Source organism: Eurypyga helias, unplaced genomic scaffold, assembly GCF_000690775.1.
Source record: "Eurypyga helias isolate BGI_N326 unplaced genomic scaffold, ASM69077v1 scaffold7083, whole genome shotgun sequence".
Lineage (NCBI taxonomy): Eukaryota > Metazoa > Chordata > Aves > Eurypygiformes > Eurypygidae > Eurypyga > Eurypyga helias.
This window is the reverse complement of record NW_010243110.1, coordinates 68606-76166: the sequence shown is the minus strand read 5'-3', so window position 1 is coordinate 76166 and position 7561 is coordinate 68606.

The following is a 7561-nucleotide window of genomic DNA, read 5'->3' as shown; positions in this document are numbered from 1 at the left end:
GCTGAACCATAGAATATTTTCCTTTGACAGGATATATTTTCCTTTTTTTATTTCCCTTTATAAATGTTTTCTCAGAGACAGGGTATGATTTATTCTAAAGTGACCCTAATTCAAGGTTATGCCAATGAGACAACTGTCTCTCTCTTTGATTTAGATGTTCCAGTCTTTCCTTTACGCAAAGACTATGTTGGCTTCATTTCCTTTATAAGTAATCTTGCTCCCAGAGTTACCAGCACACTGACTCACAAGTTGTTTCACTAGCAGGTAAGTGGGGGTTTACTAAATCTATCTAAAACTCAGAAAGCCTGATGGGAGAAAGTAGTGAAAGTTGCAATGTTATTTGTGGAATGAAGTGCCATATTTCTAATGTTCCCTAAAATCTTTCCTCTTACAAACATTCTTCTTTAAAGCAAAAATTTTTCAGAGGTTTGATGCCTCTGTTACGAAGTTTAAGTAAGATTTTACTTTACCACCTGAATTCTTTACCACCTGAAGAACTTTAGCTATACAGTAGGAAAGGTTCCACTGAAATGTTTCTTATCTTTTGGATACTGTTTTGCCTGCTTCACCTCAATTTTTTCACTGCATCCGCCAGAGGTCACACATCTCTTGGAGACTTTCTAACTGCTCATCAATGAGTCCTTTTCTGGATGTGGGATGGGAATTATGCAGGGAGGGCTACTTGGGCCAGGTACAGCTTTGCAGCATCCACTGCTGTAGGGAGACTGAATTCTGTTCTCATACAGTCTAGTGTAAATATTGAGCAATTCCATCAATCTACCTGATATTATTGTAGATATTCAAGAGTATAGCTGACAGAAGACTGTGTGGTTTGATGCACTCTAACTGACAATACTCTTGGATACTTAATCCTGTGCCGGACTGCAGCACACAGCAAAGAAAGGCAGATGACAGCAGAGGTCTCTGCCCTTCAAGGAAAATTGGGGCAGAGTAAATGCCCATATTTAACACATGTTGTTGTAGATACCTGAACTAACACTTATTCTCCAACTCTCCTTGTAACTTTTTTTAGACAAGGAGAAGAATCCAAATGACACCACACATGCACACACATATATATGCGTGTAGTTCTGTGATACCTGTGGAGAAATGGAAATACCTGTTCTACGACAGCACCATTGCCATGTGGCTCCACATCATAATACAACAAAAGACAAGCTAGAATGACCTGATTTGGGTTATCTTCATAAACCTCCTACACCTCTCCAGAGGTGGGTTTGGATGAGAACACATCTTTGTCAAGGAGACTTCAGTTACTTCTACCTATAGCAGAAGCCCTGCTAGTACTGGATGATGACATGACACCAGACCAAAGCTTATGTGGCCACTATTCCAAATGCAAGCAGATGTTTATGGGCTTATAGAATTTAGGTTTGATTCTTCCCACATTTTTTTCCACATTCATTATTTCTCCTTCCCAAACAGATGGGCATGGGGACAGCTCTGAAAAGACACATCTCAAAGAGGTATTTTCTTCACCCTGCCCCCATCCTATAGGTTTCCCAGAGAAAATAACCATCTGTTGAATTCTCTTTTTTTAATCATAGAAGTCTTTTCACTGGTTTTTTACTATTTTTTACTTTTTAGCATAAATATATTAGCTCAGTGGCAAAATAAAAAGTACAATAATTGTTTTTAGTATCTTTCAGGAAAGAAGATCCCGTATCTTTCATGTTGTTCTTTTTTTTTTTTTTAATAAGACTTACCTGGGTTTATAAGGCCAGTCACTTAAACAGCAGTGAATCAGTATAAATCCACACCCTCATTTTCTGTCATTTAAAAATACAAAATATTATTCTAATGGTTCCATCTACTTTAAATATTGCTTTGTTTGGAACTACTGGTGCAATCACAGTCAGAGAAAAAGATGGGTGGCTCCTAAAAAATACACCTAGGAGGGCTGCTTTCTTTAAAGCAGAAACACAGAACTTCTTTTTCAAGGAATGGTTAACGATTTTTGTACAGGATATTTCCTTGATGCTTGTTGATAACAAAATTTCTGTGATGGCACTATTACTGGTAAACTTAATGATTTACTGGAAAGAATAAGAACAGAGCAGTGGCCTCAGAAATGTCACTCGAAGGCCTCTTGATTGATTTTTACAAGGATCCTGCAGAACTATTTGTCCTGTATTCAAATGCAGTTATTTTTCATTCCTTGTAGAAAGTTACAGCTACACATAGACTTAAATTCAGTTTATTCTGGAAACAAATAAGGAAGAACAGTGTAATAAAAGCAGACTATGAAGTCTGGAGCACAGTAAGTAATGTTTCAAAAAAGCATGTATCAGTCTACTACAATCTTAGTAAAGAAAAATACTTAGTATGCAATGATCATTGTAGCTTTTCGTCAAGTCACTCATATGGATTGAGACTGATCTACTAGAGTGCAGGATGTGACCAAAAGGTGTCAGGGCATCAGTTCCAAAGAAATTACCTGCTTCAGGAGCTGCAGAGTTGTTGGTTGGTTTTTTGTTGGTGGGGTTTTTTTTCCCCTTAGGTAGATGATGTTACTACAAATTACAAAAGGTTAGTAATTTTATTTCTTAATGTATCGCAACTTTACAAAGCAACAGCAGCTTTATGGAGGGTGAGACTCCATGGGTTTAGAAAAAATAAATAAATAAACCAGCTCTCATGATCACATATACTGTCCATCTGCAAAGACAGGGGAAACCTTCACTGAATTTTCTTCCCTGCTCTGGTAGCGGTCTAGTGAATGCCTTGTAAAAAAGTTCCCCCTCCCCAGGGCACAGTATGCTGTCTGCACTGGTGGCAAGGCCACTCCAAAGTGCAAGGGCTAGGTAAGAAAGCAAAACACCCGTCGCCAGTGCATTACTGCGTTTACAGCCCTTAATTTTCTACAAGTTTTAGTTTTGCTCTGTATAGATTGCTTATTTTCAATAAATTGTCTACACACTTGATATGAAGAGAATTATCTCCCTAATGACTTTGTGAGCATTCTGTGTTTATGCCTCATGACAAGACAAGCATTCTTACATAACATTCAACATTTTATGCAATGTTCTTTTAGTTCCAGATACTTGAGAGAACAGAATAGCTTTCAGTCTCAGCAACTGTATGTGAAAAATTATACTGCTGCAAGGAGTTAATCAGTTAGAAAGCATTGCCTGACTTTTCAGCTTTAATTTCTTTTTCTCACTGTCATTTTAAAGGCCTTTGCCATTTCCTTCATAAACATCCTAAATAATTCCTTTTCTCTTCTGCTACTGCAAAGATTTTTTTAACTGTATTGAGAAATCAGTCCATCTTTTCTCAACGATTTTTACTTCCCCTGCTTTCAGCAGCTTTGCTGAAGTACCGAAGGCTGACTGTTTTAAACAAAGCAATACAGAGAGAAGCAGTCCTGGCCAATAAGTTTCTTTATAACTTAGATGCCTTATTGCATTTTTGTAGTTGGCACCAAAATCATGGCATATTGAATATACCTAAGCTTAAATACAAATGAGGAAAATATTCCTGAGAGTGACATTTTTCCTTATTCAAAAAACAAACACATAATTATGTTATTTCAAAGATGATCTTAAGGGGAAAAGAAAAAGAAATATCCGTAAGAAATAAATGCATCGTTCAGATTTTCTTCATCTGTATTCTCTGTAAGATCTCCAATCTCTCCAGTTTCTGATCCAGTCAGAAAATTCTTTTTACACGATTTCCAAAGTCAGGGAATGAACTTAGTATATAGAACTCTCTTCAATGTATGCATACATATCTGACATTTAAAATTTCAGAAGTGTGATTTGCAGCCCGATTTCAATCTAGAAATGCTGCTTATAGGGAAGCTGCAGCTATAATCATCTGAGTGACATTTTGCTACTAACTAGCCTAGTTGGTACATGTGTGGCTTTAGATAGAACAATATTTTTTCTCTATTTAGCTTGTGTGCATAGACACTTCCCTTTTTTTGTCTCTTTGCTGGGTTTTGGGTTTTCGGGGTTTTTTTTCCAAAAGTACTGTCTTTATGCCTACAAGTATGAAGTTAGTTCTGAGAAAGTTCTAGACATGGAAATCATGTAAGACATATATTCATTATCCCGATGCAGTAAAACTCCAAGACATACAGCAGTGAATACTTTTACACTACAAACATTTATCTAGGTCTGATGCCACTTCATGAAATTGAAATTAGGTTACATAACCTTTTATAGGGTCTTCGTCACATGTGAGGAGCCAGAATAGCTATAATCAGTAATTAATAACTGGCTAAGCCTATTTTATTGAACACTAGAGGGAGATCAAAGCAAAAGAATAAATGATCTAATAGATAATGGATACTAATTGGTGGTGTTCATAAAATTTCAACTGATGATAAGATGAAACACCAGGTATCATAGTCTCTTCGTTTTTCATTACAGTTTCACTTGGCCTTATTTGATATTGTTTTACCTAGAACATAATTTTGAAGAAAAAAAAGACTCAGAAAGAAATGCACTCTGCTTATATCAGTACCTCAGTTCATGTACCCTGTATTAAATTTGGTTTTAATGTGACATACCTTTCATTCAATCAGAAGATTGCGATTTTAGCAACTGAAAAATGAAACGTAAGCACACAGTCCATCTACTTTACTGTCCTCTGAACTCACAGTACTTTTTCCTAGTATCCACCTCCAGCTGTAAGCAAGGTAAACTCATGTTTCAAGGAGACCTTTCCTAGAAAGATATCTTTCTGTTTGACCTAAAGGCAATCTGAGACTCTTCACACTCAGAACAGGATGGAGACTGATACTGTCACTCTTTTGCCATGACAATAGCCATTTTCTTCAGTGTTTGATGAACAAAGTTTGTAACATAAAACATGTGTTTTAAAATGCATACATTTTTGAGTTTTGATAATTCTTTGATGACACTTTTTTTGCCCTGTCAGTTACTGCTGAGGAATACCAAAATTTTCCGCAAGATTCTGAAAGGAAGGGTCCTTAGGCCCTTGAGAAGTTTCTGAATGTGAAGGACCTGGTTAATCAGACTCTAGCAGAAGAGAAACCCTGGTACCCAAGATTTAAAACCAAGGAAATGCTCATGCTGTAGTTTGTACAGAGACTGTTACTCTGTCAGAGATACCTGAGAACGATGGAAACAGCATGTGTTGGCATTGGTAGAAATGTTATTGCAGCAAAGAGCTCATGAGGGATTAGTTTACTCTGAGTAAAAGCCACTGAGCATCCCACACTACTGCTCCAGTGGCTACCAATGGTAATGGGTTGCAGCTGCCTCAGCCGTCAGTACAGTGTGCTGTGGCCCCGGCCAGCACTCCCAGCATACCCCATTTTCAGTGAAAGTTAAGTAGAAACTTACTGAATGCTTCCTGCACTATTTAGGTATGTTTAATAAATGTTAACATATTTAAAATCCAGACCATCTGAGAAAACTGTTTCTTTCAAGAGTTTAACAATAATACAAATTGTAGTTGAGGGTGTTTCACAGATGATCTGCTACTGTTAATGATGCAGACGTATTCCTGTTTGGTGGTTGATTTGGGTTTTTTTTTTTATTCAGGCCATTTTGAGTTACTTTAATCACAGTCAACATGCTTCAAATACTTGGAGTCAGCTGGTGGTTTTCGCTTTAGCTATGACGAGAAAAGCTAGAGGAGGTAGAGCAGGCAATTTTCAAGCTAACAGAGCCCTTAGGAGTCTGTAGATATTGTGGAGTAGTTCCTCTCCCATGGTTACTTTTAACAGCAGTGAAGAGCTATGCAATGTACAGGGCAAGGCAGAATCAGGTGCTGTATGCCCTTCTTCACTTACTTGCTTGTTCAGTGCTAAGCCCAGCTTGTAGACAAAAAGAGAGGGCCGTTAGAATGTGTAGGCAGCAGTCTGTCCTCATGGCTCACCTTCCTATAACAGGTCCACTCCCCTGTATCTCCATGAAAGCCATCACTAACCTGCTGAAAAGAAAAGAAATAAAGCAATTTTTTTTTTAAATTGTCCTTTCACTTGTTTTACAGCTTTAAAAACTAAACTTCCACATCAATATTTCTGTCATATTTTGTTCTTAAATGCCTTGTATATATGGAAAAGTCAAAACAAGAAAAAAGGTAATTATCCATATTTTTTGACAAATACATTTTGATACAAATTTGTAACAGCTTGAATGGAAGTGAGTGAAGATGTATATAGCTTCCATCTACTGAACATGGGATTCATGCTGTCATTTTCAGAAAAAGGTTGTTCTAAGCAGCACCAGACAACATAACAAATCACATGCAGCTTGTCTGACCACCTCCTCAAGGGTTTAAGGTTCCACTATGACCAAGTTTTAAGAGAACAAAGCTGAACGGATCAGCAGGTGTCCTGATGCCCAAGGTACTTTTGTTTAAGCCAATGAGTACTTTTACATTGGATAGTTTTGGGGATGCAATGCTAGAGACAATGATGTCAGAAGGCATGTGTTAGCACATTGGAAACTTTTTGGGATTGAGGAAAAGTCATAGTCTTTTAAGTGACAAATAATTACCTCTGCATATACTGAATGAACTGTGAAGTACACTCTATATACTGTGTCTAAAACACAAAACACTTGCTCTTTTTCATTCCTAATAATTTATTTTTTAAAATATATATGTATACATAGAAGGACAGGGAATTAAGATATTTCATGTTATTAGAAACAAATCATTGCATCTACATAATTGGCCGGTTGTTGCAGATGATTTGTGCAGTCCAAAAGTGGAAGAAACTACTCAATACCCCTTCAGCTTTTATTTGCTACCAGCTGTTTAGAGACCAAATGCAGCTTGGGGTCATTCCAACAAAGGGAGGTATGGTTTTCCAGTAAAAAAGTCATAGATGCAAAAAACCCTGGGAATTTAGACAGTATTTAAAGTATACAATTTCTTTACTGTATCTTATCTTTATGGTTCACAGCTGACATTAATTTTGTTGCTATTACAGCTGATCTGGCCAGATTATTTAACATTTGAGGATCGAGTGAAGTGTGTTGTTTATTTATGTAATGAATAAGTTTTAATCCAATAAAAACAAAAGAAAACAAAACAAAATCAAGTGCTGACCTATTACTCCCAGAACTTCCAGGTGCTAAGTCATTGCATTTATACTGTAAAGAAGATTGAATTTTTGTAATCGATAGGCACTGGGCATACAGGAAAAAATTATGCTTTTTTGCTAATCCTGCTTGGTGCTGAGAGCTCCCAGCATCCTGGAGGCATTTGCAGCCTTGTCACAAGCAGAAGTACTAGGACTGGCTCTTAGCTGTGTCATATATACTAGTGCAAACATGCATTGCAAGCATCAGAGAGTTGTAAAGATACACACCATAATCATGGTGAATGAATACCATTGGCAGGTAGTCTGAATTGTATTTGTATTAGGAAACGAGCACAGTTTCCTAAGTCTGTATAATATTGTCAGTATAGTTTCTGGTCCTGACTTCCAGTCTCCTGGGTTTCTGCTTCATCTTGGTTTAGATAACTACAAATGAAATAGAAATTGCTGAGAATTTCACAAATGTATGCATTTTTAGTAACTTCGCTATTGCCATCAGCTCATTGCCCATTATAT